This window comes from Coenobita brevimanus, chromosome 55 (genome assembly GCF_032717465.1).
Source record: "Coenobita brevimanus isolate Jiangsu-jjx chromosome 55, ASM3271746v2, whole genome shotgun sequence".
Taxonomy (NCBI): Eukaryota; Metazoa; Arthropoda; class Malacostraca; order Decapoda; family Coenobitidae; genus Coenobita; species Coenobita brevimanus.
This window is the reverse complement of record NC_137008.1, coordinates 45,390,512-45,404,202: the sequence shown is the minus strand read 5'-3', so window position 1 is coordinate 45,404,202 and position 13,691 is coordinate 45,390,512. Positions and strand designations below refer to the sequence as shown.

The window sequence follows — 13,691 nt, the reverse complement described above, 5'->3', positions numbered from 1 at the left end:
ATGGAGAAAACATAAACCATTTAAGATTTGCAGATGATATTGTCCTAATCTCAGAACGGCAGAGACATTGCAGGAAATGTTAAATGACCTAAACAGAGAATGTCGCAAAGTAGGGTTAAAGATGAACCTGAGCAAAATTAATGTTTAATCCAAATACACCAAAGAGCGTCATCAGAATAAGCGAAGAAATTCTTGAAGAAGTTGCAGAGTACAGTTACTCTGGGGCAAATGCTAAAACTAACGAAAGACCATGATCTCGAAATAAAGACACATTACAGTCGGATGGAAAGTTTTCGGTCAACATACCGACATCATGAAAAGAAGCTTGCCAGTATGTATGAAATGAGAAGTATATAACGAATGTATAATCCCAGCTATGACGTACGATTGTGAGACCTGGGAACTAACAAAATCGATGGAAAATAAACTAATCCGTTCCCAAAGTGCAATGTTGGGAACATCTTTAAGTGATGGAAAAAGATCAACTTGGATGAGAGAGCAGACTAAAACCAAAGACATTATAGAAGTTATTCAAGAACAGAAATGGAGGTGTGCAGGTCATGTAGCAGGAGTAAGAGATTACTGATGGAGCAAGAGTCTGATTGGATGGACTCCAAGAGACTGTGTTGCAGAAAAAGGACAGACAGGACGTGGATAGATGAGATAGAGAAGATATATATATATATATATATATATATATATATATATATATATATATATATATATATATATATATATATAGAGAGAGAGAGAGAGAGAGAGAGAGAGAGAGAGAGAGAGAGAGAGAGAGAGAGAGAGAGAGAGATAATTTTATATATATATATATATATATATATATATATATATATATATATATATATATATATATATATATATATAGTTGCGAAGCGAGAGGAGTGGTAATGTTTTCAGTTGTGAGGTTGGCTGGCTGACTTTGTGTGTAAACAAGATATCTCATGAACTGCTTGAGCTATCAACATGAAACATTCAGGGTATCAAGATATGCCCAAAATCTTGAATGAGTTCGAAAATGGGCACTCAGGGTCAAGGTCAAGGTCACCAAAATAGCTGCCAAAGATAAAAAATTAACTGGAAATGTGCTGTGCGGGAGGTGAACAATTCATAAATTGAGACTTTGTTGTTTTATAGTTTGATTCAGTCTGTTTGGAGCACTTTTTTTGTTCTGTTTGTACCCTAAGTACTGGCAAGTACTCATCCTGAATTTGCGTCAAATCAGAAATGGAGGTGCAAAATTAGGTACCGAGGAAAAACTTGCTGGCTACGGGGGTGGTAAGATCCCATCATGAGATGGCTTCTAGTTTAATATTTTCCTTTCGTTCCTGGATGATTTTACGCAGATTGAGAAGTTTTATTTTTCATATTGGAAAGGTTAATAAAGACTATTTATAAACCTTCACGTCCGGGAAATCTCTCTTAAGCTGAATAAAATCGTTCGAACGCAGCTGGAGTAATAGAGAAAAATACGTCCTCGGGCTAAGGGGTTAACCCCTTCACTTTGATGACCTAAATTATGTTTTACTATTATTACCATTGTAACGTACTGTACGTGCCTTAATGTATAACTGGTTGTATAATATAGTTGAAGGAATGTACAGCATAGCTGTTAGCAAGTCTGTTGTGGCTAGATCAGAGTATTTACAAGTTCAGTGAAACGTGAGTGAAACATGGCGAATGACAGGCTCTCGTTGCTGTCCTCTTGCTGTCAGTTGCAGAGAGATCTTCATACGACACACGTTTGTATCTCCAGGCTCAATAAATCAAGAAGCCATCGTGAACGGAGTTTCTCAACCTGCACCTGGTGTTTCTATCATTTCCTGTTACATCATGAGATGATTTTACTGAGATTATGTGAGGCTTTTCGAACTTTAGGGCAGGGTTTTATATAAGCCTTCATACACTAACCCAATTCTAAAGGTTCTCTTTAAATTGAATGATATAGTCTGGTGGTTACAAAGATAAAACTTATGAAAGATGTCTTTGTAATGAAATGTTTCATTCCCTCCATAGTTTTAAACTCTCTGGGAGTTATATTTTCTCTCAGCGGAAGAATATCGCATTGTGTTCCCCTCAATACAGTATTATCTAACTGCATTTTCCTTAATATTATCAGTCCGAGGACCTCATTTTTATCAACGAAATTGAAGCTGTTGTGATCGAGTCTGTTACTGTATTATGTATTTAGGCTGGTAGAAGTACTGATTCGATTTTGGTGCAGGTCAGTCAAAATAAGGTCATGGGCCATGGTAATAATTCAGACTGTAGAATATATCTCATTAATGTCTGATCCGATCTGGATCAAAACTGACACATTAACTGTGTGAACGGTTGGAAAGAAGTAACTTGATTTGGTGCGACTCAGTCACATGTCAAGGCCAGATTTCTGGTGCCTGAGCAGCCTCCCTAGTTTTATTCATGTCATCTCCTGAGGATTTTGTTTGACTCCGGAGAATCGTTTACAGCCGAAGGGATTGAATATATTCTTCATTAATCCCATCACTTCGGCTAAGGAAAATAGTCTGCCGGATGTTGTTGTTGATGATCAACTTCAGTCTGTCCGGCCGAGCAGGCCCATTATTGCAGGCAAGCAAACCATGCAGGATTGCTCGCTACACTGAACCGATGTTCCCTGGCGGCTAGCAGCGCCTCATCACAGCCTCACCATAGTGAGGCGCAGGGAATAGTGTGAAGGTTTGGTTCCTGGATGGAGGCCGCATTACATCAGGTGAGTGGATGCTGCTCACCACCATCTGCCACCAGTCTGCCGGTAGAGAATGGGTTAACGGCCTCACTACTGCGATGTATTTTTTTTTTAATTGTAATTAGGCTGACAACATAATTTCATTTACCTTAGTGAAGGGGTTAATGAAGCCTGTATATAACCACCACAGTTGGAAAAGTTCTTCTTAAGCTGGATAAAATCGCCTATAGGAAGCAATAATTTTATACAAAAGTATGTCCTCGGAGTGAACTGGAAAACTCTTCAGCCCGAGGACGTCTATTTCATGCTGTTCCGGCTAACGTCTCATTATCATATCATTCATTCACTTTAACTTGACTTAAATTTTCATCCTTTGGGAGCCTATCTCACATAGCTCAGTGGCACAGTAAAAAGTGGTTCTACATCCTTTCTGCAGCGCTTTTACGTGATTGGCATCATAGTCTACTGTAGGTTTACTCTATCGCCATAACTCTGTATTCAGGATGGAGGAATAGTTTTAGACCAAAGTAAAGTGAACTGAGTACCTGTATAGTTACTCCTTGTAGTGAAGGGCTTACTGAAGGCTATATCTAGTCGTTCAGCTCGAAAATTTTCTCTCAAGCTAAATACTGTACTGACTTACAGGCATACATGATTGGAAGTATGAAACGTGTTCAAGCGGCCAAGCCTGCAAATGTTATCATTTTAGCATTGTAACGATGTGCACAAGCACACTATAGCTTTATTATCGGCCGTCTTTAGCAAGGCGGAGCGATAATGTTTTTGTTAGCGTCTGTGTGTGTGTGTGTGTGTGTGTGTGTGTGTGTGTGTGTGTGTGTGTGTGTGCGCGTGCGTGCGTGAGTGCGTGCGTGTGTGTGTGTGTGTGTGTGTGTGTGTGTGTGTGTGTGTGTGTGTGTGTGTGTGTGTGTGTGTGTGTGTGCGTCAGTTACCATTGTCTGTGTATCTGTTACCATTTTATCGCATGAACGGCTTGAGCTATCAACAAGAAACCTTCAGGGTATCAAGATATAGCCAGAATCTTGGACGAGTTCGAGAAGCGCTTGGGTTTGAGATCAAGGTCACCAAAATGGCCGCCAAAGTTCGACTAGTTTTTATCGCCCACCTTTAGCACCATTACATCTCAGGAACGGCTTGAGCTATCAACATGAAATCTTCAGGGTATCAAGATATGGCCAAAATCTTGGACGAGTTCGAAAACTGGCACTCGGGGTCTAGGTCAAGGTCACCAAAATGGTTGACAAAGGTCAACTAGTTTCTTTAATATGAGTGGCTTTTATAAAACGCGGTGACTGAATTCCGTAGGGTCTTGCGAATTTTCTTCACATTTGGTTTGTTAGCAACTTGTAATGTGGCCAACAACATATTCTGTAGGACGATTAGCATTCGCCTCCCGAATGCTTTTCTTCCATTGTTTTCAGAGATTACCCAGTATTCGTGCTCAGTTTGACGTTTTATCCTTTTTTTTTTCTTTTTTCAGCAACATGGTGAGATTTTTTGAGATAAGTCTCTTTGATATCACGCGTTACAGGTACTTTCTCATAAGCATTCTGGCGATGAGCGAGGGTATGCTGCAGCTTTAAGAGTTTCCGATATACACCAATTTTGGTGAACCGTTTGGCACTGTATTCATTCATTCATTGCCAGACGCCACGTATCCCAAACGGGGTGGCCAAGGGCTTAGAGTTAATTGTTTTACAGGGAGGGGCACTAATCCTCCACCAACCCCACTTGACACGTAGGGATGCCAACAGCATCTGGTGTTCCCAGGCGGTCACCCATCCAAGTACTAACCAGACCCAACGTTGCTTAACTTCGCTGATCGGATGGGAAGCGGTGTACTCAACGTGGCCTTTCAACAATATGGCAGCGAAATTTGAGAAAAGTAATTCAAGTGACATATTTTATTTTTCCATATGTTTCCAATGATGTGCACAAGTCCCCAATTTCTTTCCGAGTTTCTGATATACTGAGTTCTGTTACTGTGCTCCACCATCCTAGTGAATTTTTGATAATTTCTTGCTCGCTCTGCTTCCTTGACAGAAGTTCTCTGGAGGGGCAGGAATAGAATATAAAAGATGCAGTCTCAGTATAGGAGTCAATATAATACCGAAAACCGCCCTTAGCATAAAAAGGATGGCTGTCCCTAGGTCCCGGATCAACTGGGAGACAGGCAGCTAGACGGAAGGACAGCTGGAAGACAGGACAGTTGTACGTTAACCAGTTGGGCGACATATACCTATATCATTAATACATAAATTCATTACGATAACAACAGATTCAAGCAGAAGAGTATCGCGTTTAATATAAATGACATTATGATAAACTTTGATAAAGCGAAATTTATAGAACGAATACATAAATGAACATATACGGAATAACAATGATAGGCTTAGCTCACGTTTTGAGAGATTTTGTTTAAATGCAAAAAGACATCATCACTCATAAAAACTGATAAAACGAGGTTCATATAATTGGAGTAGAGTCTAATCACTGTCTTTGAATTAATGATACCGTGCAACCCAATTCCTTATTCGCTCATTTCTTGCCACGTTCCTCTTGCAAGGATGTTTCACAGGTTAGTTTTATTCTGAGGTATAGTAGCTTCAATATCATGCCGTTACTTTCGTATTTGTTTCAGCAGTGAAAACATCGACACTCTCCTCTTAACGTTTTACTAAATTGTTCTTTCATAACCATTTCACATCTCAAAAGGCGAGTTGCCGATCACCAACACTGTCGACCATTAGGGTGTCGACTAACTGGCAATCGCACAGTTGCCTTTCACTCATTTGACTATCGACCAGATGTCTTGTCGCCCAGCTGCCAACGGACCCTGCCTCCATGATTTACTAACACCTCGTAATGAAGGGATTAATGAATATCAGTCTACCCTGCTTTACACATTCTCAAGGGAATCCAAGATGATCTCCACACAATTTCGGTACACTGACATGCCTCTGTGCAAATTGCCATGATGACTGATTAACATACATAACCATAGGATTTCAGAATTTGCGTATTTATATGGTTGAACGTTTGACCTTATGAATCCTATAAATCCCCTAAACCACCCAATTAATAATAATAATAATAATAATAATAATAATAATAATAATAAAAATAACAACAACAATGATGATGATGATGATGATGATGATGATAATAATAATAATAATAATAATAATAATAATAATAATAATAATAATAATGATCATGATGACGATGATGAGGAAGAGGATGATGATAACAGGAGATTGGGGCTAGTGGCCCAAGGAATAATTGTGCCAAGTGCGAAGTTAACTGGTGAAGAAAGAAAGGAATGGCGCCAAACTGAAAAAGCGCTTGAAGGACAGAACAAAGAAGTGGAGGAATACAGTAACTCACCACTCTTTAGTGTGATGACCTAGTAATTACGATGATGATGATTCAGTTTTACGTGCGGCTCGCCCTTCTCTAAGGGGCTAAGATGTTGTCCATATTTTAAAGACTTTTGTCAGGGTGTTTAGTACTTCCTTCCCTGTGTCAGCCAATGGCCTTAGGGTAGGATCGAACTCTCGAGCCTTAGGTTGATTGCATGCGCTACAACCCACTAGGCCACTTAGGCTAAACAATTATAACTGCAGTTTCATCCTTACGTATATCAGTTATAGCAGTACATACAAGAACATCAATTGCTTTTGCTATCCCCTGCAGTATCACAGTTCAGTGTAATATAAAATTTAAGAGAAAGGAGCTGTAGGTGTTCTCAAGTGTGTATATCCTGCTGACTGAGAGGGTGTTTAGAGTTGTGCCACTTGGATCGAACGGACAGCTTCCGCCATTGTAGTGTATCTGTCACATTTCCGAGCTTCTTTTAATAACGTCATCTTGTGTGGACTGTATGTCTAGTTAATTCCAAACATTTGCAGTATATCCACATGCTCTAGGCCAGCATTAATGAAGAAAAAAAATGGGATGATACGAGTATACACACCACAACAGTGCCAGCTGCGCATCTCTGTTTATTGTATGTCCTAGGCATCCACCAGGCAGCCGGAGACAAAATGTGAAGCGGCTGACTCCTGGTGTGGCCTGACTGAAATTTTCATTAAAAAATATAAGTCATTAAAAATAACTGAAATACAGCACACATGAAGTGATTGATCAGTATAGCCTACCCAGCTGCCCGCCTCTAATGTTGATTTTTTTTTTTTTTTTGTTAATGCTGGAAAATCATATTCATTGAGGAGCTAACAGACTCTTCCTAACTCTTTTATAGGGACTCTTCACCTGACCCACTAATACAAAGATTTCTTGTTATGTGGCCCATTACTAAATCAATCAATCAATCAATAAAAAATAACAAGGAAACTTCACTTGGCCCACAAACACAAAGATTTCTGATTATGCCGCTCATCTCTACAATAAATAAATCAGTAAATAAAAAAGCGACCCTAACTTTTTTGTGACATCGTACAATCCTTGCAGTCTTGGTGTCCTTCGAATCAGTCTCCTCTCATGAATTTGGTGTAAAGTGTATATGAATCATTTCAAATAATTAGCTTTGTTTTGTATACTAAAACCTTAGAAAAAAAGGAAAAAGATGACCCCGAGAAAAAAACCGTAAGCTGTCTTTTGGTATTATGGGTTCATTTGATTACACTAGATATACCTAATGGTTATTCGGTTCAGTTCATGGAGATGTGGTGGTGAAATGCTTTTATCTGTTGGAAATTGATAATTTGAGCAGTATGTTTATATCACAAAAAAATTGTAGCAAAACAAAAAATACTTTATTTCTTCTTCTGATATTACAATGCAGTTGATGCTAACCACACAGTACTCACCTGGAGCAGAACCAGGGTCTACTCATGGCATTAACTGTCAGCTGGAGCAGAACCAGGGTCTACTCACAGCATTAACTGTCAGCTGGAGCAGGACCAGGGTCAACTCGCAGCATTAACTGTCAGCTGGAGCAGAACCAGGGTCTACTCGCAGCTCTACACTGTAAGAAAACACACAGATGATAGTCACACTGGAGACTCACACTGAGCGACTTCTCCCATGTCATGACTAAACTCAATGCCAAGCAGCCACACTGTCGATGCGCCACCAGACAGGAGACAATTCTCTGATTTTTCTCCTATCTCTGTAACTTTGCCTCTTCATTGCTTGTTTGCATCAAGGACCACCAGATTGTACCCGATGCCTGCATTCTGAAATGTATGTATGGAGAGACTCCAGATTCAGCCAATTGTCAGAAACTTCTCTTTTGTTTTGCCTCAGTTTTCTTGGTACTTCTGTAGCGGCTAGTCCTGGCCTAACGTTGTTACTGTATCAAACACCGCGCAGCTTCAGAAGCTCAGAAGGAGGTCATTTTCATTCAGGAGTGCATGACCAACGTGCTGGATATGAACTTGCTCATTACACGACAATGACTGGTGCGGGAAATGGAGTTTCTCTGGGAAAGGCAAATGCATCAGGAGTGATGAACCTCAGATCGACGGAGCTACCTTGTCTAGGCTTATTCCTCACTCCGTTGGTGAAAAACCTTGCCTCCCTGCATGAGGGACAAAATGGACCGCAAGATCTGGCTCTACAACACCTCGGGAACTGAGGACAGGGAATGATGGCGTCGCACACCGCCGCCAGGGCCACCAACGCCACCAGAGTCGCTACAACAATGCGAAGGTTCGTCATCTTGGGTCACTGGAAAAGACGAAGTACAGTAGAATATCGCGGTTTCGTTAGATATAGACATGAGGAAGCAATATTGTCAGTGATCATTAAAATCTACACAAATATCATTTCCTGAACTGTTCTATAAATAAACAAGTAGAAACACTCAGACACTGCATCACCCGTTCTGACCAGTTGGTCTAGGAGTAGAACATTTGACTTTGCCCTGTGACCTAGATCTTTGACTAATTGTTCTCAAAATCGAATTACTTCATTTCTGTGCATCCCTTAACACCTTCCCCTGGGTTTGGTTCAGGCCAGATCAAAGCTGCTTTTAGTTATTTTGTTCATATGCAGACACCTGGATCAAATTTTGATCTTGCCCTTTGACACTGACCTTTATTCTGATTATTTTTGAAATCAGATCATTTCTTTATTCCAGTACCCGCAACTTTTTCACCAAGTTCAGTTTATATGGAATAAAAGCTGTTCAAGTTGATTTTGCTGGATCAAACAAACATAGCCCTATGACTTTGACCTTTGACTTTTTGTTCTCAAAAAATGTCAACCCCCATGGTTGTCCTTCTATCCCTCCACTAGATTTGATTAAAATCGGAAAAAAAACCCTGTTTATTTCGTTCAGAGACACACAAATGCATACACGTACAAATGCACACACATACATACATACATACACATACATGCATGAGTCGAGTAAAACATAACACCTGCTCTCGTTTCATCAGCGGGGGTGTAAAAATAAAAATGCTTAGGAGCTTTCATATTTATAAACGTTGCTACTGCGCTCTTAATTTCAGATGCTCAGTATGAAAACTGTGAAGCGGTACCTTGATGCTGAAGAGGTGATGGTATGGTAAGGCAATGGCGTGGCTGTGAGTGTGTGTGTTGTGATGGCCACGGTCCCGTAATATATAGCACCACTGCCCAATGCCATACGCTGCCGCCACCTAAACCCTTCCGCCCTCTCGCCTTACCTCGCCTTGGCTGAGGTCAGAATGGCAACTTGTAACGGTGTTTGGTTTTGCTTTCCATTATTTTTTACCTACTTTATCAAACATCAGGTATATAAGATAAGTGCACGCTTATTTTCCTGTTGTTGGTTCAGTGCCACGCGTGGTAGCTGGTGTTCTGATCCACTTTTGACCAAACTTGGTGGCAGGGTTGAGGGTCATCTAAAAGGATGATCTATTGTGTTTGAAAGTAATAGGATAATGGTCAAGGGCAAAAGTCAACGCCAACTCAAACAGTATTAATTCAGGATAAGCGAAACTGGTAAAAGGACTGACGGTCAGGTGGGAATGTGTTAATTCGATATTGAGAACAATCAATCGAAGGTCAACGTCACAGGACAAAGTTAATGATATCGGCCCTACAACTTAAACACTTTTCCTTTTGATTTTTATCAGAGTCGGTAGAAAGTATTAGGCTTGGGTAAGAATGCAGTGATTCTATTTTGAAAAAAGAAAAGTCAAAAATCAAAGTCTCAGGGCATGGTTAACTCAGACAGTTTTGATCAGACCTGGACCAAACATAGAGAAATAATGGAGGTCAGACAAAAATGAGGTAAGTCGATTTTCAGAACAGTTAGCCAAAGGTCAGTGTCACAGGGCAGGGTCAAATGTATGTCACAGGGCAGGGTCAAATGTCCTACCCATAAACCGCATGTAGGTAGCAGGTGTTGCATTCTCTGAGTGCTACTTGCTGTTGCTATTCTTTTTGTTTTTGTTGGAGAACACATCAAGTTACTGTGCCACGCCCATACCGGACAGCCTAGAACACCCATCTGCACAGTGTACATTACATCTGCCCTGACCCACCAGCTATAATAGTCTCAGCCAACTCCACTAGCTCCTTACCACTGCCCCCCTTTTCCTATCATCCTTCGCATTGAATTTCTGATACTTACACTTTCCTGTCGACAAGGTCGCCGTTATACATCACCCATCTTCAAAGAGTGCATTCATCCAGCCCTACTCCACCGTCTACCACCACTTCTGCCTATCCCGAACACCGTAATTCCCTCTGGATGCTCTGCCACTCAGGTCGAGATTCATTGCACCCATTTCTCTCTGCCTAAGCTACCTCACTCCTTTCTTTTCATATATGATAAAGATCACAGGAATGACTGCCAAAAAAAAGAGCCGACTTAAAATGTACGAGTATATATTCACAGGATATAGTTTCCCCAGCACCGCTGCCCACCGCTCCTGATCAACCAACCGATCATATTCCTGACCATTTGTACCCGCCCATCCCACCCAGTTTTGATATACTCAGGTAAACGTATCTCAGCTATAGCACCGTTGAGACTGTGCGTGACTTGAAACGATCTGTTTTGGCTTGATCTCCTCCCTCGCTTATCATGTCTTCTTTTGTCCACTCATCCACTTCTACTCTGATGTAGACAATACCGTAATATCATTTCCACGACTACCAGCCGACCTTCACCATCCACAGCCACTGGGTATACTTTTCCAGTCGTGGGCCGCCACCCAAAATCGTTTCATCCCATCCCACTCCGCCCATTCCTGAAAGACGTAAACAAACATATTTTAGAAATTGCCTTAACAGGAGTATTTTTCTAGTTATAATCTATCATCCAATTTGTAGCATCAAGAGAGTAGCGACCCGAGGCTAGGGCACCCAGTACCAACAATAAGGCAAGGCTAACCAGCCTCGCTTGACCCTGAGCGGCATTAAGTGGACAATAAACCCCAACCACCACTCAGATGGAATCCCTTACGGATCTCATCCGGTCGGAGCACCTTCCCCAGCTAGAACACCAGACGTCCATTTGGTTGTATGGTTACGATCCAACGTAGTAAACGATTTTCCGGAATACAGGAAAGCATTAACTGACTTGTCACTCAATGTAAAGTCACATAAAAGCTGCTGGTTGAGGTGGTGACCATGCAGGTTGAGGTCATCTGTTGTCTTAAATGACGACTGATTTTCCACAAGAAGCTCTGACATGTCATAAACTCACGACCGCTATTATCAATGCATCAGAGTGAATGAGACAGCCCTAGCATGTATTTAAATTGGATTATAAATAAATAAATAAATAAAAAAAAATATATATATATATATATATATATATATATATATATATATATATATAGAGAGAGAGAGAGAGAGAGAGAGAGAGAGAGAGAGAGAGAGAGAGAGAGAGAGAGAGAGATACGGTATATATAATTATATGAATGGATGATGGGAGTCCCAGCTACAACATTTTATTTTTGCTGCATTTACCTAAATACACATAACCTGAAATTATTAGCATAAGTGTATCTGACTAGACTATCATATTTGTACAAACAATACACCAGTATGGATGATTATTGGCACATGCGTTCATTGGCTTGACATGAATCTATTTCTGTTAGCTTAAATTGACTTGATGAATGAAAAGTGACTCGAAAATACCTGAATTTCCTGAAAGGTCTGAACATGGTAAAAATGAAATGGACAATGAATCTACCATGACCTAAGTGTATGTAAATGGTTATTAACTGACTAGGTCCACTTACATGTGAAGGCCCTGAATGGACCTAGTTGGACCTGAACAGCCCAAGAACTAATGTGAACTGAACTAACGCAGTCTGAAGTGTTGTGAACATTATAAATGAACAGAACAGACCTAACTTTACCTAACTCGTCACAAACTTTCCTGAAATGACCTGATAGAGACAATATGGATATTATAGGCCTGAGTGAATTCGAAGTGATATTTTTGAACCCAAATAAAGCTAACTGGTTTTGAATCACCCTGAATGAGCCTGAAATAAATGGATGAGATCGTCTTGAATGTGAAGAACGAAATGTTCATTAAACAGTCTGATTGGAGCTAATTAGACAGAATGGCCCTGAACTGAACTTAACAGACTACAATTTTACCTGTCTGGGCTTGAAATGAAGAAAATTAACCTCGATTGCTCTGACAGGGTCTGAACATGGCAAGTTTCATTCATTCATTGCCAGACGCCATGTATCCCAAACGGGGTGGCCAAGGGCTTAGAGTTAATTGTTTTACAGGTAGGGGCACTAATCCTCCACCAACCCCACTTGACACGTAGGGAGAACGTTATGCCAACAGCATCTGGTGTTCCCAGGCGGTCACCTATCCAAGTACTAACCAGACCCAACGTTGCTTAACTTCGCTGATCGGACGGGAAGCGGTGTACTTAACGTGGTATGGCCATTAAGGTCATCTGGCAAGTATGGCCTAAAAATAGATGTAACAGCACGTGAAATGATCTAAATTGACAATTGGACTAATTTTTGCTAAATAGGTTATGCAGGCTTTTTTTTTTTTTTTTTTTTTACTTTCTTCTGATGGTTATGGCACTCAGAAGTTATGTCGCCTGATGATTAAGGCGGCACAACTCAAGTACGCAGTCGACGGAAATGTTTTTTTCTTCTGCTTTATGTTCTTCATTTTTCACATGATGAAATTTCATTCCGTTTGTAAGTGATTTCCAGACCAGCTATAGCATGAACATCCCTCAGTTAATTTGTCAATGATCTACCTCACGACTGCTGACAGTGGATGAACTCCTTCAGTCATGTGACGTATTTTTTTGTTTATTTTTGTTGCTTTCAGAATATTTTATTCTACTTAGCACAAGCCTATACAAGTGAAGAAATTAATAAAGACAATCTCTAACTCCTCCAGTGGGAGAGGTCCCTCAAGGGGTTTCATAAAACTGTCTTGTTTATACAATGTGAAAGAATCAAAGGCTGGAGGTCCGCACGACTGTTCCCTCCAAGAAAAGAAAAAAAAAAAGATCCATTTATATCGAGATGCCTAGACACATTGCATTTAAAAGACTGGAGATAATAAGCAGAAGGAAATACACACAGAGAAAGACAGTTCCAGAGTTGACCTGTTGCATACTTGAAAGACTGGCAGTATCGCTAAACTCTTGCATTAGAGAGCTGGATAGAAAATGGGTGAGAGTTTGCCACCGGAAGGGTGATACGCACCCGCCGTAGTAGAAGAGGAATGTAAGCAAACAGTTCAGAAGAGTAGTGACCACTAAGTTATCGATGGAAAATAGATGAAGATGCAACTGTGCGGCAGAGATACAAACGTTGAAGGGAGTCAGTAGGAGGAGTGCTAATGAGACGAAAAGCCTTTGACTTCACCCTGATGAGAAGAGCGTATGTGGGGAGCCCCCCCACCCCGACACATGAGAGTTGTACTCTACTTAAGGGTAGATAAAACCCTAGTACTGAGTCAACACTGTGCGAGGGTAAATGAGACACGGAA

At 40.7% G+C, this 13,691-nt stretch overlaps 1 non-coding gene and 1 pseudogene across 1 annotated transcript; both read right to left on the bottom strand.

Moving 5' to 3' along the window:
* Nucleotides 1–4,482: 4,482 nt before the first annotated feature.
* Nucleotides 4,483–4,597, bottom strand: LOC145401496 (5S ribosomal RNA; annotated as a pseudogene).
* Nucleotides 4,598–12,506: 7,909 nt separating this feature from the next.
* Nucleotides 12,507–12,625, bottom strand: LOC145401441 (5S ribosomal RNA). Its single transcript, XR_013897592.1, has one exon. It is a non-coding gene; the product is annotated as a 5S ribosomal RNA (ribosomal RNA).
* Between the last annotated feature and the right edge of the window lie 1,066 nt (nt 12,626–13,691).